The sequence below is a fragment of the Aedes albopictus genome, chromosome 1, assembly GCF_035046485.1.
Source record: "Aedes albopictus strain Foshan chromosome 1, AalbF5, whole genome shotgun sequence".
Taxonomy (NCBI): Eukaryota; Metazoa; Arthropoda; class Insecta; order Diptera; family Culicidae; genus Aedes; species Aedes albopictus.
In genome coordinates, this window is record NC_085136.1 from 20,504,456 (window position 1) to 20,520,774 (window position 16,319).

At 40.5% G+C, this 16,319-nt stretch overlaps 1 protein-coding gene across 1 annotated transcript in view; it reads right to left on the reverse strand.

The window, feature by feature from the left end:
- LOC109433612 (E3 ubiquitin-protein ligase Ubr3) overlaps positions 1-16,319 on the reverse strand; it is a 229,740-nt gene that overhangs the window by 204,044 nt on the left and 9,377 nt on the right. The window lies entirely within an intron of this gene.

The window sequence follows — 16,319 nt, forward strand, 5'->3', positions numbered from 1 at the left end:
TATTCATAACTTTAGCAACTAGCCTCAGTGGCAGGTTTCCCAATTAGGATGTCACGTTAGAAGAAGAAAGAATATAAACTATGATAAGCACATGATATATGATATTCATGGCAAAACTTCTCTATAGCTCCCGAAAGAGTGGTTGAAATACTATCGACGTATGTCAAAACATAAATTCATCATTTTTCTTCAATCTAGTTCTGCAACTGGTTGTTGTTCCACCTGCCTCCTCGTGTTTGGCGAATGCGTGTTTAAATTTAGACTTCCTTCTACTCACTGCTGCAGACTGTGGTCCTCATGACGAAAAGACGGAAGGCCATGCGACCAAACACATCTCGAGTCATGCGCCCCAAATCGAACGTAGGTGTGTAGAATTCCGATATTGTCTGAAACGAGACAATGAAATCCATCATCCATCCTGCACACCTACTCGACTATCGAGATCTTTGAAGTCAAATTATTAATTGGTAGCTTTACGTTGAGTAATCCATCGAAATACAACCAACTTTGCTATCGGAGTAAACATCGGACAAAAAATAATAAAAACCCATTTCCTCTTGATAGCCATTTTTGCACTCCCTGAGTCCACAGATGCTGACGTTGAAGCCATTGAAGAAGCTACGTATCTCGCTCGTTCGATCGAACCTATTTCTCGCCCATAGAGTTCGAATCTCATCGCTTTGCTGCAACAAAACGTGAAAATCTAATTACCAGCCAGCCGGCGAATTGGAATAAGCAGAAAAATAGGAAAACTACTCTTCGGTTTCTCGGTCAACGGCAAAGCGACCTGGACTGGAAGAATTCGCTGCAAAACGGATATCAAATTTTGCAGCATGAACATGAACATCCATAGTCTCTCGATCGGTGAACTATGAAGCAAAGAGAACAAACGAGGCAGCGATAAATTGGAGGCTTTTGTGAACAGATCAACTTAAAACTCCGCTGACTGGTTCGATCCGATTTGCGGTAACTATTATCGGCGAGCTTCTTGGAAGGTAATCTCGAAGCTCGAAGCGTAGATCCCCTCGTCAGAGCGAACGGGTTGCGGTTTCCGAGATTGATGGAAATTACAAACAATGTCTACTATGACTAAGTGCCGACTTGGTAAATACGACTAATCTGTCGAGTTGCTACTGCACATGCAGAACGAAACGTTTCCTACTGTGGAGATTGAATCTTATATTGATGTACAGTGGACAAAAGCAAGGATGGGAACACTGACTTGCAAAGAGTTGCACTCACTTGCTGTTTTCTCAGCTCAGAAGCGTGAATGTAAATTACACTCACCACGTGGAGAGTCACTTTCATAGCTCTGTCACGACTTTGGTATGCGTGTGCGACCCCTACTCTGTTCGGCAAACTTTTAGACAAAACCACAAGGTAAAAGTTCTCTATTCACCATTTCTTGATAGCACGCTGAGCTGAGAAAATAGCAAGTGAATGTAACTCTTTGCAGGTGAGTGTTCCCATCCTTGGACAAAAGTTAAGAAAAACGCAATTTTTATTTAAGAGTTAGTATAATTTAGATTCCTCCAGAAGTTTTCAACAGGAATACCTATGGGGATTTCACCAGGCATCCATCCGGGAACTTTTATGGGAACTGATTCAGGAACCTCTCAATCCTTCAGTAATTGTTTCAGTATCAGTCAAGGCATTTCTTTCTGAAATTCTACCAAAGAGTATTTCAGGAGTTCATCCAAGATATCCCTCAAAATTTCCCAGAGGAATCCTCCAGAATGTTTCCACGGATTCCTCCAGCATTCCCAAGTAACAATTATACTTTTGTGGCAATCCTGAAGTAATTTCTAAGATTGAATAATAAAACTTAGCAATAAAGCTCTTTGTTCTGCAAATCCGAAATAAAAAAGGTATAAACTATCCATAAGACTAATCTGGCCCACTCTTCAGGAGGTCTTCAAGACTGGTTTTGAAGACTGCTTCGAAACTAGTTGTATTTATGTACTAACACTGATGATTGGTTATAAGAACTTCATAAAACTTTAACAAGAATAGCTTGAAGCATGTTGATCTTTTAGCTGTCTTTCTCAAAAATGCTAATAGTGCATGATAAATGAAATCTTTTACCTCAGCATTATGCAGATGCGAACTAGTTTTGTTTCATGGATGAAATGTTAATTGAACTGCGAATAAATTTTCATCACATTGAAATGGCTAATGCATCAAAATTGCCTGACAGATCATTGATGACAGGGAATCAAAATTTTCCGTGCCATACCCACTTTGTTGTTGATATGCCACCCAAATCATACGAAAATAACAAAGCGCCTCAAAAATAATATCATTCATTAATATACGAAGACATAAATTTCTTGTAAAAACAAAAGCCTACGTCACTTTTTCAATTCTTTCTAAACATGGCTGCCGTTCCAAGCGAACAAAACTCATGCAGCCGCCATCAATTGTTATTACCTTTAATCCAAACCACCTCAAAACAATGATGGAACCAAGTCACCTTGCATGAAATCTACAGCATTTATTGAAGATTGTTTTTACTAGTGATGATCTTAAGGCAGATTTGTTCGTCTTAAATGAAACTTATTCGTTTTATTCAAGAGTAACAGCCTTTGACAATTGTTTGTTTACCTTTTTGGAGCTAGAAAGTTGTTTCTGTACATTTTGCTTCAGGAAGTGCCAATTCTATTATAGTTTCGTCTATTTAATAAGTGCATTTCTAAAACTTACTAGTATTACACTATTTGGCATAAGCACGAGAAGAGTCACAGTAAGTACCCATTTCATTTTCGATTCAAGCTGCTGTGGCCTGTGTGAGTAACTGGCTGATGGATGGACGACAGCAGCAAGTTACTCGCATTTTTGATTGGCTATAAAATGAATATTTCGTCGATATGATTACTTTTGAGCACCAAAACGGCAAAATTAACAGTGAGCAAAAATATTTGAGTGTTTATATTTGCATAAAGATATCAATTTATTGCAAAATTCATTATTTGAATTAATAAGATTTTATTATTCCGCTTAGTTCTTATTCCAGACTAGTGGCACTAGCTCAAGAATTGAAAGCTTTAAGAAGTTTTTAAAGGAGAATAACACAGATGAATTGTACTTGAATAAACGAAGCATAAACTTTCAATAAAGTTTGTTGATGTTATGTGTTGAAAATAACTTCAAATACGTCTTAAAACTTATAATAAGATCAAATGCCTTAGGGAATCAAGTTGTTTTATGCGGAGTTTTCAAAATTAACTTGAAGAAAACTTAAAAACCGCATACGAACGGAGATTATTTTCTCTTGATAAAAACAACTATAAATGTTTCATGAATTCTTCATGCTATGATAAAGCTTCCATAAAAATAAACAAATCTAAAAGGAATTTAAATTGTTACTTGGGTTTCGTCCAAAAATTATTGCAGATATGCCATTAGGACTTGTTTCCAACATCCAACATCCTTCCGAAATTTCTCCTTGATTTACCTCAGAAACACCTCTTGAGATTCCTGCAGGGTTCCTTGAGATATAACTCACGAGATTGTTTCAGTAAATTTTCCCGGGATTTCTTCAAAAATTTCTTCTTGACAAACTTCTTCTGAGATTGTTTTGGGATTCCTTCTGGGGATTCTTTCAGCGATTCCTTTAGGATTTATCTCGAGATACCTTTAGCAAATCCTCCCGGGATCCCTTCAGGTTCCTTCAGGAATTACTCCCGGGAATTCTTTAGAAATATCTCCATGACTTCCCTCCTCAGAACCTCCTCCTGCTATTGCTTCGAAATTCCTTATGGGGTATCTTCCGGAATTCCTCCTAGGATTCTTTCAGGCATTTCTCTGTTCAAATTCAGGATTGCTTCAGAAGTTTATATTTGACTTCCCTCAAAAACTCATCCAGAGATTGCTTCGGGATTCCTACAGGGGTATTCTTGATAAGCAGTTAAAACACAGTGGTTGAAGTTGAAGGAAGTAACGATTTAATAACTGTTCTTGAGGAGAGTTGGAATTGGAATGAACAAATTTTTCTTAGTTGGTAACAATCAACAAGTTGCTAAGTACGTCTGCGTAACCAATGGTGTCTTCGATGCCGATTACACCAATAGGTATCTTCCGGAATGCTGATGATAAACCTGGGCATGTTAGTGGAATGTAATGCATGTAAGTTAAAGGTAATTGGGTTAAGCACTGTTTCCTTTTAATTCCATTTAGAATTTGCATCCTTTGACAGATACGTATTTCGACCTCAGCTGTAAGGTCGTCTTCATTGCCTCGTACTTGACTAGTCGAGTCAAGTACGAGACACTGAAGACGACTTTACAGTTGAGGTCGAAATACGTATCTGTCAAAGGATGCAAATTCTAAATGGAATTAAAAGGAAACAGTACTAAACCGGATCTTCTTTAACCCTTCAGGATGCGCGCCGTTGTAAAAAGTACACCACTACCAAAAAAACATCGTTCATCGTATACAGTGAGAGCGCGGTGCACTTTCAGCTGCTTGATGACGTGCGTCCTGAAAGGTTAACAAACTTATCTTCCGGAATTCTTCCCTGGATCTCTTCAGGAAATCCTTCAGAAATTACTATCGGTATTTTTTTCAGAAATTTCTGCTTGATTTCCCTTAGAAACTGCTCTTGAGATTGCTTCAGGAGCCCTTTTGAGGTGTCTTCCGGAATTCCTTAAAAAACTCCTCCTGGGATTTCATCAGGACGTCAGGAATTCCTCCAGGGATTGCTTTAGGAATTCCTCATAGGATTTCTTCAGGAGTTCCACTTTAGACTCTAGCATTAGCATTGAGCGAGTCGCACAAATTCGTAGGTACTACAGGCGGGCACACGCGCAGCATGCATTCCCGTGTATGGATCCGCGCCGCGTCATCTATTAAGCCTTAAAAGACCAGGAATCTTTATTCCCGTTTGAGGTGCATCACAATGTGCATTTCACAAAGTTCTCCAGCGTGTGCAACAAAAGTTAGTGGATATATACCACTAGTTTCAGTATTCATTGCGAGGTGAAATCACTACAGGATTTCCTGGTAGTGTATTCACGAGGACAAGTAAAATTAGCTTAAGTATTCTTCCGCGAGTTCCCCCAGGTATTCTTCTGAAAATTCCAACAGAGATTCTTTCGGGAAATAACCCAGGGATTCCTCCGGCAAATCTTTCAGGGATTTCTCCTCGAATTCTCCCAGGGAATCCTTCGCGAATTTTCCTAGGAATTCCTCCGCAAATTCCCCCAGGGATTCCTTAGGGTATTCTATCGGGGATTCTTCAGTAATTCCTCCAAGCATTTCTTTGAGGACTCCTAATCATTCCTTCGGGGATTCCTCCGGTAATTCCGACATATATTCATCAGGTAAATTTTTCAGGGATTCCTTCGGAAATTCCCCCATAGATTTCTCCGCGAATTCCCCAGGAATTCCTCCGCGAATTCTCTCAGGAATTCCTTAGGGTGTTCTTTCGGGAATTCTTCCAGTAGTTCCTTCGGAGATTCCTTCAGAAATTCTTTAGGGAGTTTCTCCAGGAATTCCTTCAGCGATTCTTCCAGGATTTCTGTCAGTGAATCCTCTAGGAATACCTTTGGTAATTCTTCTAGGAGTTCCTTCGGTAATTCCTTTGGGAATCCCTTTGCGGATTCCTCCAGGAAATCCTTCGGGGATTCCTTCGGGAATTATTTCGTATATTCCTTCAGAAGTCGTTTGTGGATTCCTCCAGTAACTCCTTCAAAGATTCCTCCAGGAATTCCTTCGGGAATTCTTCCAGGAAGTTCCTCGAGAGTTCCTCCAGGATTTTTTCGGGGAATCCACCAGGAATTGCTTTGGGCATTCCTTCGGGGACTCCTCCAAGAATTTCTTCGGGGATTCTTCCAGAAATTCTTTCGGGGATTCCTCCAGGAATTTCTTTTGGGTTTCTTCGAGAATGCCTCCAGGTTTTTTTCGTAAATTCCTCCAGGAATTTCTTCAGGAATTCCACCAGGACTTTCCTCGGGAATTCCTCTAGGAATTCCTTCGGGGATTCCTCCAGGAATTACTTCGGGAATTTCCCCAGGATTTTTTTCGGAAATTCCTTCAGGATTTTTATTTCAAAAAATACCTCCAGTAATTTCTTTAGGAATTCCACCAAGAATTTCCTCGGGAATCTCTCCAAGAATTGCTTCAGGAATTCTTCCAGAAATTGTTTCGGGATTTCCTCCGAGAATTGCTTCGAAAATTACCCCAGGAATTCCTTCGGGGTTCCTCCAGGAATTACTTCGGGAATTCCTACAGAAATTGCTTCGGGAATTCCTCCTCGATTTTTTTTTTCGGAAATTCCTTAAGGATTTTTTTTTCAGAAATTCCTCCAGGAATTTCTTCAGGAATTAAACCAGAAATTTCCTCAGGAATTCCTCCAAGAATTGTTTCAGGAATTCTTCCAGGAGTTGTTTCGGGATTTCCTCCAGGAATTTCTTCGGGGTGTCCTCCAGTGATTCCTTTGAGGGTTCCTCTAAATATTCCCCCAGAAGCCATCTTTGAGGGAATTTCTTGAGGGTTCCCGGAGTGAATTCCCTGAGAATACTCTGAGGAAATTCCGTAAGTAATCCCCAAGTATTTTTTTAGCAATCCCTGAAGGAAAGCCTTGAGGATGTACTGATGCACTTTCTTGAAGAATTCTTCAAATAATCCATGCGTAAATTACTTAAGGATTTTTTGAGGAATTTTTTGAGCATCCCTGCCGAAGTTTAATGATGGATCTCTAAGGGAATTCCTTATAAATTCACTGAGAAAATTTCTTGAGAAACCGGGACCCGTGGCACAATTAATTGGTCACACGTTTGCTCCATAAGCAGATGGTCATGGGTTCGATCCTAGCCCCGGCACTTTCGTCAGTTGCTCTTTCCCCTGAGAGCAACTGTCTAAGTGTAAGCACAGCTTCCAATTGGAATTGCACACGCAGTGCCCTAGTGGAGAATAGAGCTATAAAATTAGGTTAAGGGATTGAAGAATAAAAAAAAATCTTGAGGATCCACTGAAGGAACTCCTTGAGGATTCTTTGAGGAAATTCTTTGAGAAAATATCTGTGAATAATCTCTGTGGGAATTCCTTGAGGTTTCTCCAGGGAAATTTCTTGAATGATCCCTGAGCGAATTTCTTGAAGATTATGTGTGGTAATGTCTTGGAGCATCCTTGAGGGAAATTATTGAGGATTTCCTGAAAGAATTTCTTATAGTTTCTCTGAGGAAATTTCTCTGGGTATTTCTTGGAAGCATACCTGGATTCTCGGGAACTCCCGAGGGAATATCTGGATGAATTATCGGAAAAATTTCTGGATAAATTTCCTAAGGACTTTCTAGACGAGTTCCCGTAGGAATTTCTGGAGAAACTCCCGGATGAATTTCTGGAGGAATATCAGAAGAAATTTCAGGACAAATTCCCGGAAGAATTTCTGAAAAAAAATCTGGAACAGTTTCCAGAGGAATTTTTGGATGAATTTCTCGAGGATTTTCTTGATGATTTCACGGCAGAATTTGTGGAGGAATTCCCGGAGGAAATTTGAAGTGAATTCCAAGATGAATTTCTAGAGGAATTCCCGGAGGATTTTCTGGAGAAATTATCGGAGGAATTTCCGGACGTATTCCCTGACAATGTTCTTGAGATATTTCTTGACGAATTTCCGAACGAACTTCTGGAAGAATTTCCTGAGCAATTTCAGTAGAAATACTTGGAAAAAAATCTGGAGGAATTTCCGAAGAAATTTCTGAAGGGATTCCTCCTAAGAATTTTCAGAAGAATTTCTGGAAAAACACCCACAAGAATTTCTAGAGGAATTTCTAAAGGAATTTCAGAGGGCATTTTTGGATGAATTTCCGAAAAATTCTCTGGTTAATTTCTGGACGAATTCTCGAAGGAATTTCTGGAGGAGATTCTGGAGCGATTCCTAAAGGAATTTATGAAGAAATTCCCAGAGAAATTTCAGGATGTATTCCTTGAGGGATTTCATGAAGATTTTCTAGTAGAATTTCTCGAAGAATTCCCTGAGGAATTTCTGGAAAAAAATCCGATGGAAATGCTGAAGGAATTTCTGGAGAAATTGCCGGAGGAGTTCTATTGAGGAATTATTTAGTAGTTCTCCAAGCCAAGGATAAATTGCCAGTGGATTTTTTCGAGGAATTTCCAGAAGATCTTCTGGACGAATTCCAGAGAACCTCACGGAGGAGTTTCTTCTGAAGAAATTCCCGGAATAATGTCTGGTCTCTCAACGAAATTCCTAGAAAAATTTTTAGAGGATTTTCTGGAGGTATTCTCGTAAAAATTTCTGGAAAAACTCCCTGAAGAATTTTTGGGAGAATTTCCGAATGAATTCCTCGAGAAATTCCCGAAGGAGTTTCTAAATGAATTCCTGAACTAATGTGTGAAAGAATTCACGAAGGAATATGTGGAGAAATATCTTGGGCAATTTCTGGAGGAATTCCTAGAAGAATTTCTGAAGGAACTCACTGAGAAGTTTCTGAAGGATTTCCCAGAGGAATTTCTGGAGGAATTCCGAAAGAATTCCTAAAGGACTTTCTCGAGGAATTCCCAGGAGATTTTCTGGAGAAATTTTATGAAGAATTCCCGGAAAAAATTTTGGAAGGATTGCCGGTGGAATGAGGATCTCGCAGAGGAGTTTCTTCAGAAATTCAGAAATACTGTCAGGTTTCTCGACGAAATTTCAGAGAAATTTCCAGAGGACTTTCTGGAGGTATTCTCGTAGGAATTTCTTGAAAAACTCTCTGAGGAATTTCTGATGAAATTTCCGAAATAATTCCTGGAGAAATTCACAAAGGAGTTTCTGGAAGAATTCCTGAAAAAATATGTGAAGGAATTTCTGGAGGAATATCCTGAAAAATTTATGGAGGAATTCCTAGAGGAACTCACTAAGAAACTTTTGGAGGAAATCCCGGAAGAATTTCTGGATTTATTCCCAGAGGAATTTCTGGAACAACTCTTAAAGGACTTTCTGGAGAAACCTTACATAAATTTCGATTTCTTTGAACTAATGAAAGAAAATAATCCTGGATAAACATTTCGAGCTACTTCCAAAGGAACTCCTGGAGCAATTCCTGGAGGCACTTTTGTTGAAATTTCACAAAAATATTTTACGGCAAATCTTGTAATCCCTTGGTGACATCAGGCTTACTCACTTGGTAGACACTGCACCGTTTTCAGGGCCTCGGGCTGAGTTTCCTCATATTAAAGTGTTAATAATAATAATAACCATTTTCAGTGCAATCAACATTTCAGCAACACGTAAATTGTTGTATTTGAAAATGTTTTATTTATTTTGTAAATTAAATTCAATTACATTATTTATTGACCATCAGAAAAGCCCATGACATCATTGTATATTCAATTATTCGTGAATCTTGCCAACTCTCGCACTTTCTTCTTGGTGTTCTTTATAAGGTTTTGGGCAACCGTTCCGACGATGGTTTTGCTTGCCTAGACCCAGTTTTTCTTGAATTTGGTGACGTCCTCTGCTCCTCAATCATATTTCCGAAGTTTTCCTTTCATAAAAGTTAACTATATGTCAACGGGCCTTATTTGCAGGCAATTTAAAGGATACATTGCCTTTTCCACAAATTGAACATTGTTTTTTTTCATACCAGTCACAGGTGTCACGCGCATAGCGGCAGGATGCCAAATCCGGCCAAAATAATTTAGGACCTTTGTGCTTTCAGATGAGTGGCAGAATAAGTTTCTGGAGATATTCCTTCCGGTATATTTCGACGTTCATACTAGGGACTGTAAAGAAAGGTGACGATTTCATACCACATTGTCAAATTGCTTGCCAAACCAACACATTTTCCCAATTTTTTCGTAAAAAAACGATTTCTCCTAATTCGGAACATCCGTGCCACGCTTCACAGTGAAAAACTGTGCCCCTGAAAGTGTCATGCAGTCCAATTTGACATACGTTTCATCATCCATGGTTATGCACATGTAATTTTTGCTCAAAACATCGTCGTACAGTCTCCAAGACCGAGTTTTCACATAATCCGCCAGAATTTGACTCTGTTTTCCCGGATAAAAACTAACCATAGGGTGTATGGTGAAAACCATTCCTGCACCATACAGTGTACCAGGTACAATAAAGTGTATTGTAATGAAATGGTTCGCTATACTATACATTTACATTGGATTTTTATGTAACAATATATTATACTGTTTTTCTTACGTTTGAACCATTCACTTTTCCGAAACATTATTTTTCCGTGAATTTTTAATTATTTCTGGTGTTCGATTTGAATAGATCGTATGTTTGCTGTGATTCCTATGCAGATTCGACCTATTCAAATTGAACACCAGATTTATTCAGTTTAAGATTTTTTCCGTGCTTTGTTTTGTTGATGTTTGTGACTTTATTGATGCAAAGGAAAGGAAAGAAAAAAAAAGTGAATAAGTTGAAACATCAATTTAACCTTTTGGAATCGATTTTTTTCGCCGCTGTTGACGTAACCTCGCTGGTGTCGAACGCGTTTGTTATGCTAGGTTTCATCGCCGGGGTCATATATGACCCCTCCGGCTCCAAAGGGTTAATGCCAATAACATGTTTAAATCAGTGGTAAACCAGATGTCCTAAGAACTGCAGGTCCAAGCAGGGGTCCAAGAGATATGGCCGGCTCGAGGGCGGGCTTGGTGTGTAGAGTGCGATGAGAGAAATACGAATGCAATGTAGGCCAACCCGGAAAGATGCAGGTCAGATTACCGTAAATCAGTAGATGAGTTCAACACTTCAACACTATTCTTTCTGTATTTGCATTTAGGGGAGTTTTCTCCTCTTCTCTCATGTGAACTTGCCTTCGACCACAATCGAATCAAATGCGGTTGACAAACTTTATCTTTGACGTAGAGCCATCTTTAACATATGGACTGGACTGAACACTGAAATGACTTTTAATATAGGTTCATCTGCGGGTTCGCTTTTTAACCTAACTTATATTTGAATCGAATTTGACAGTTATCTCATAAGTTTTTATGTATTTCAAACTTTAGTCAAACTGGTGCCTCAATATCGCAATAACGGTTAAGCACGCTGTAATGATACTTATGTACCTCGTCACCCACTTCATGCAACTACATTAGTGGTCTAATAACACTTAGCGCGCTCGGCATAGTTCCATCATGCCGCTCAACTCAAAGTGTTGCCACAAATAATGCTTAGTTTGCGAAACCCGGTTATCTGGCTGGTGGGAAATGGGAGCCTAAGCTTCAACTGTTAATGCAATCAGAGACTACTCAGACTTAGACGTGGGCGATCCTATATATGAAGGATTATCCAAAACGCTCTGGGAATTCCCAAAGCGCATTCTAATAAATCTAATAAGCCTAAGATGCCATTAACAGGAGGAAAATGGCAAGATAATATAACAATATATGCTTTATGTAATGTAAAACAATTCAACATAACAAAAGAGAACCATTCCAAAACCATTTGATTAAATGTATAACCAGTAGTGAAATTACAATTAAAAACAATTTATTTACGGTACATTTTATTGTTTGAAACCATTCATGTACCATACAATGTACGGTATATTTAAACCCACGTATCAGTATTTTGAACAATTCATTAACAATAAAATGTATGGTTTTGCAAAAAAATATATATGGAGAAAAATATTTTTTTATATTGTTACGATACTTAACAACCTGTATAATATATTGTAAAAATCTTATTTACAATTCACGGTATGGTATCCAACATTACATCTTATTGTTTTTGTATTTTTATTTTTACAGTGGTGTCTATTGTAAAAATATGGTTCTAAATAGTACTGTTACAATATAACGTTCTGTTTTTCTACTGTATTTTTTATTCGGGTTGGACATTTCTGTTTTGGGTAGGTCTTCAGGGAATTACGCTACTTGGTGCGCTGAACCATACCAACTGTCGTTCTACACTTTTTTGCGCAATCTCTGATGGATACCTCCTATTTTCCTTCAACGATTTTGCAAATTTTGCTATCCAAATTTGACTTGGACACACTTGTTTTTTTCCCGCATCCGGGTGAGTCTATCAGTATGTTATGCATACCGAATCGTTTGATAGCATTTTGGACAACAAAAACCCTAACACATTCAACTTTTGCTAATTTTCTGCTATTCTGCTATTATCAACGCATCCCCTGGCTTTCGCCCATCTGCGTTGTCTTTTCACTAGGCAATACGTCTACCAATTGATGTTTATGGGCTTGCCGGACCAAGTCATGTAGCTAAGCCAAACACCCCACCTACAACTGTTGGGTAGGCACCATTGTCCCGCCCACTGGTCTTTTACAGCTAGTTGTAGGTGCATGTGTGCGTGTGAGTATTGGTGTATGTGTGTTAGTGTTGGTGTATTGTAGGCGCCAACTCGTTCTAATCCACTCTGATTGCTAACACCCTATTGAACCATTACCTTTAAATCTGACAATCTATGAAATAGAATGAGTTAAGCACCTGTACATAATAGTCAGTTAATCAAACAAGGAATAATAGTATTAAAGCGAAGATACAATGAAGCAACGCCCCAAACCTCGAGAGCACAAACCCCAAGAGCCAAATGACAGGCTGCGCGAACAGTCGATCGACTGGCCGCCACCACCAGTGAATAACCAATCGAGCAAACCCTCCAGCACAAATCGCCACCAGTTCTCCCGACCTGCGCCCAACGAATCCGAGGCACAGCCCAGCCATAGCTTCACCTTAAAACCAAAATCTAGATTGCAGAGCACAATACTTCCCAAGTAACCACGCAGCTCGGGCCGTAAATCACGCACAACACGTCACAAATAAGACAAACACTACCCCGCCCGTACAACCAAAACCGATCTAGGGTAGCGGTAGAGAAGGGTCTCTTTCCACTCCAACCCGGACTCAACTGCACCCACAGGGTAGCGCACCCCACACACACTGCACTCATGCGTCCATCACGACCCGAGCCGCACGGTCACCTGGGTTGCTTCTATCTGCATGACCTCACCCAACCCGTAACGCAGAGTTTAAATCCCTCTCTTGCATTACAAAGCAGTCCCTCTTCCCAAAGTTCGTGCGTGGTATAAATGAGATTATAAAGCTGAAGAAATCGTCACCAACACAACCACCAACAATGATCACTCAATGGTGTCGGCAGAATCAATGACGACCCCCTCAGTCCTAAACCCAATTATCCTACACTACCCAAGTAACCACAATGCTGAAGCCGTACGCACTGCACGTACGAAGTACATACAGACTTACCCGCACCGCCTAAACATTCAACTTTTGCTAATTTTCTTAGCGATAATCATTTTTCATTGCAGTATCTGGTCACAATCGATTTTCGCTTCTCTTCCGAAAACCCTCGCATTGTTCCGCTTGAGGAAAAACTTTAACTTTTAATGAAGATTATCGTTTGTTTACAACGTTAGCAACACATAGACACATAGCAGTTGTCAAAATAAGACATAGTCCTTTTAATACAGAGTCTCAAAGGTGTACTCATAATTAACGATACAGTCCTTAATATACTTCTGTTCAGATAGACAGGCTGCTATTAAAGCACTTGCTTCGGCCAACTCTAGGTCGAAGTAAGTTATCGCTTGTCGAACTCAAATCGAGGAGCAAACGCTGTTCATCTTGTATGAATTGGCTGATAAGTTAGCTCACACTGGAGCATCTTCATTGGTCCCGGAGCCAGTTGGGTACAGTTTCACATTGACACCTGGGCTGCCACTCAACACAAACAATGCTGGAATAGTTTGAAGTCGTGTCTTCAAACAAAATTGTATTGTATTTGGCCATTTCCAGAGATGGCGAAGTATCGAACAAATCTGTCTTAGCAGAATTGCAGCATGCTGGTCAAAGTATTCCAGTGTATCTCTTTTTATTTCCTACCTGTGGTACCATCATTATCCTAATAACCATGCTTTTCCCTCATGTAGATGATGAAAAGGGCTTTTATAATGGTGATGTCCCAAATGGGGGATAACGTGCCTCTGGAGCCGGCCTTCGGATACCATCAGTCCGACCTTGGCTGCTTCACGATTCAGGCGGGTTACAATTCTGCCACCGTTTCATAAATTCCAGCACCACATTTATGGAACAACAAAAACATGTTGCAGTCATCGAATATCTACAGTACCATTATGTAGGGGAATCGCTGATTACGCTTCCGTGTTCAATGCTTCAGGATGTTCCGGATCGGAGTTTATGACAGCATATCCCTATCCTACAATATGCCAAGTGAACTCATATACCAAAAGCTTCAACTTCTGTGCTTGCCAATTAAATATTAGATAATTGCAGATTATCGCACCGTTTTTCGAAAAAAAATGTCCGCAACGATACGCTGTTTTCCAAATGCAAATTGACTGCATTCTGCAGCAACTGACAGTTCTTTGACGCCTGCTGGTTGTTGCAGTTATCGAGTTTCATTCGATGGATGAAACGTAAACATGTAGCTGATATCGAGTATCTACTGTAACTAAATAAGTGATACTTTGCAAAACACATCGTTTGTTGCATATTGTTCAATCCGTTTTAACCTGAGACGTTTTAAACACTGTGTGCAACCCGCAGAACCATTCGGTGTTCCTGGCGTAAAGCCAAATCAGCACATTTCAGCCAGTGCAAGTACCTTTGCGCCGGTGCGCTTCTTCATTCGTCCAGCCAGTCAGCCGCATAAACATTTTCGCAAATGTTGGATTGGATTGGAACGCGAACGTGCAAAATCAGCAGACGGTAGAAACAAAAAGAGGCATAGCCCACGGATACCTATGGGTATATGTGTAGAAAGGAAGAGGTAGCCAACGCGAACAACAACTTTTTCGGCCGGGACTCTTCTTCTTTCGGACCGGATTCCCTGAAAAATATCTCCGACTTCGGAGAAGGTCCACACGCGCCCGGCCCGGCCTCGCCAGCACCAACCATCGTCGTCGTCGCGGTCATCGATCGAATGTGGAGCAGCAGCAGCGCAGCACCAGCAAGCGCATAAGTTCGATTTCCTATTCCGCCAGTAGTGTAGCTTGCTAGAACAATAAACGTAGTGGAAGTAGAGTTCGGATCTCACCTTGAAGTCTCCCGGTAAAGTCGTCATCGCAGTTGGAGCCTCGCAGTGTGTAATCAATGCTATTGAACTAATGCGCTCGCTCGCCAGTATACATATTCATAGTCGGAGTGGTAATGGTAGCTACCTACCGGTCGATACACAATTAAAACGCATACGGTTGGTCAGTGTTTTAAACTGGTTGCACTTCAAGGCGGATAATGCACGATAGGTACTGACTGGGATTGCATTATTTGCTGCACTAAGTAGGTATACAACGAACGGGATGGCTTTGCTACAACATCGGGTAGACTGCAAGTCGTGACGGAAGGCACCTTAAAAGCTGACGTTTGTGGGAGAATGCTGCTTTGTGCTGGGGTCAGCAATTTTGCTACCGGATAATGACTCTTTGCTGGTCTAATTTCAGCACATATTGATTGGGTCAATGTGTTCAATTCAGGACGAACCTGGTGTCATTGTTGGGATTTTTTTCTCTCACGCCGTGAAGTGGGGATTAAATCGTGTATAGCCACAAAAATGTGTCGGCTTGCACTGAAAGCCAAATGTATGAGCCAAGAGTAATGAACCACCGATTGACACCAAGAAGCTATGGGCGTCCAACATGAGGAGGCTATCCTCATGGCCATCCATGGAATCTCACAGTTCACGAAACGTGGATTGAACACCTGGAAATTCTGAGCTCAAGTGTACTTTGAAGCTTCTGATGTATGAGAAGAATGTGGTGGAAATACATTCCAAGATCTGGTTTCAAGAAATGCATTTTGAGACCAAGTCGTTGCTGATGGGCTCGATTGCGGAAAAATAACTTGAATGAGTTCGGAAGATGAAGGATTAGTGGAGAGCTTTTGAAGATTTTTTTTACCAGGAAGTCGGCAGAACGGCATACCATCACCAGAAAGCAGATTGAGCGTCTCCAATTGCAAGAAGGTTCATCGCTTGGCGAACTGAACATCTGTCTGCTGCAATTCGAGGTCCTGATCCGACAGCTTTGCGTGGCTGGTCCCAAACTTGAGAAAAGTGACGTCTGTTTAGCGTTAAGTCTGATCCTACCAGAATCGTTTGGTCCGTTGTCAATGGTATTTCAGAATCTTTTGGAGATGACTAACGAACTGATGAAGGCTTGGCTACTCAGTGCAAAGCTCGTATCAGTTTATCCGAGAATCCGTATTCGTGCATAATCTGCCATAGCTGTTCTCGATCGATACGCCGATTTGAAATCGATGAACAAGTGATGTGTGGGCACGTTGTATTCGCGGCATTTCTGCAACACCTGGCGGATGGCGAACATCTGGTCCGTTGTAGCGCGTTC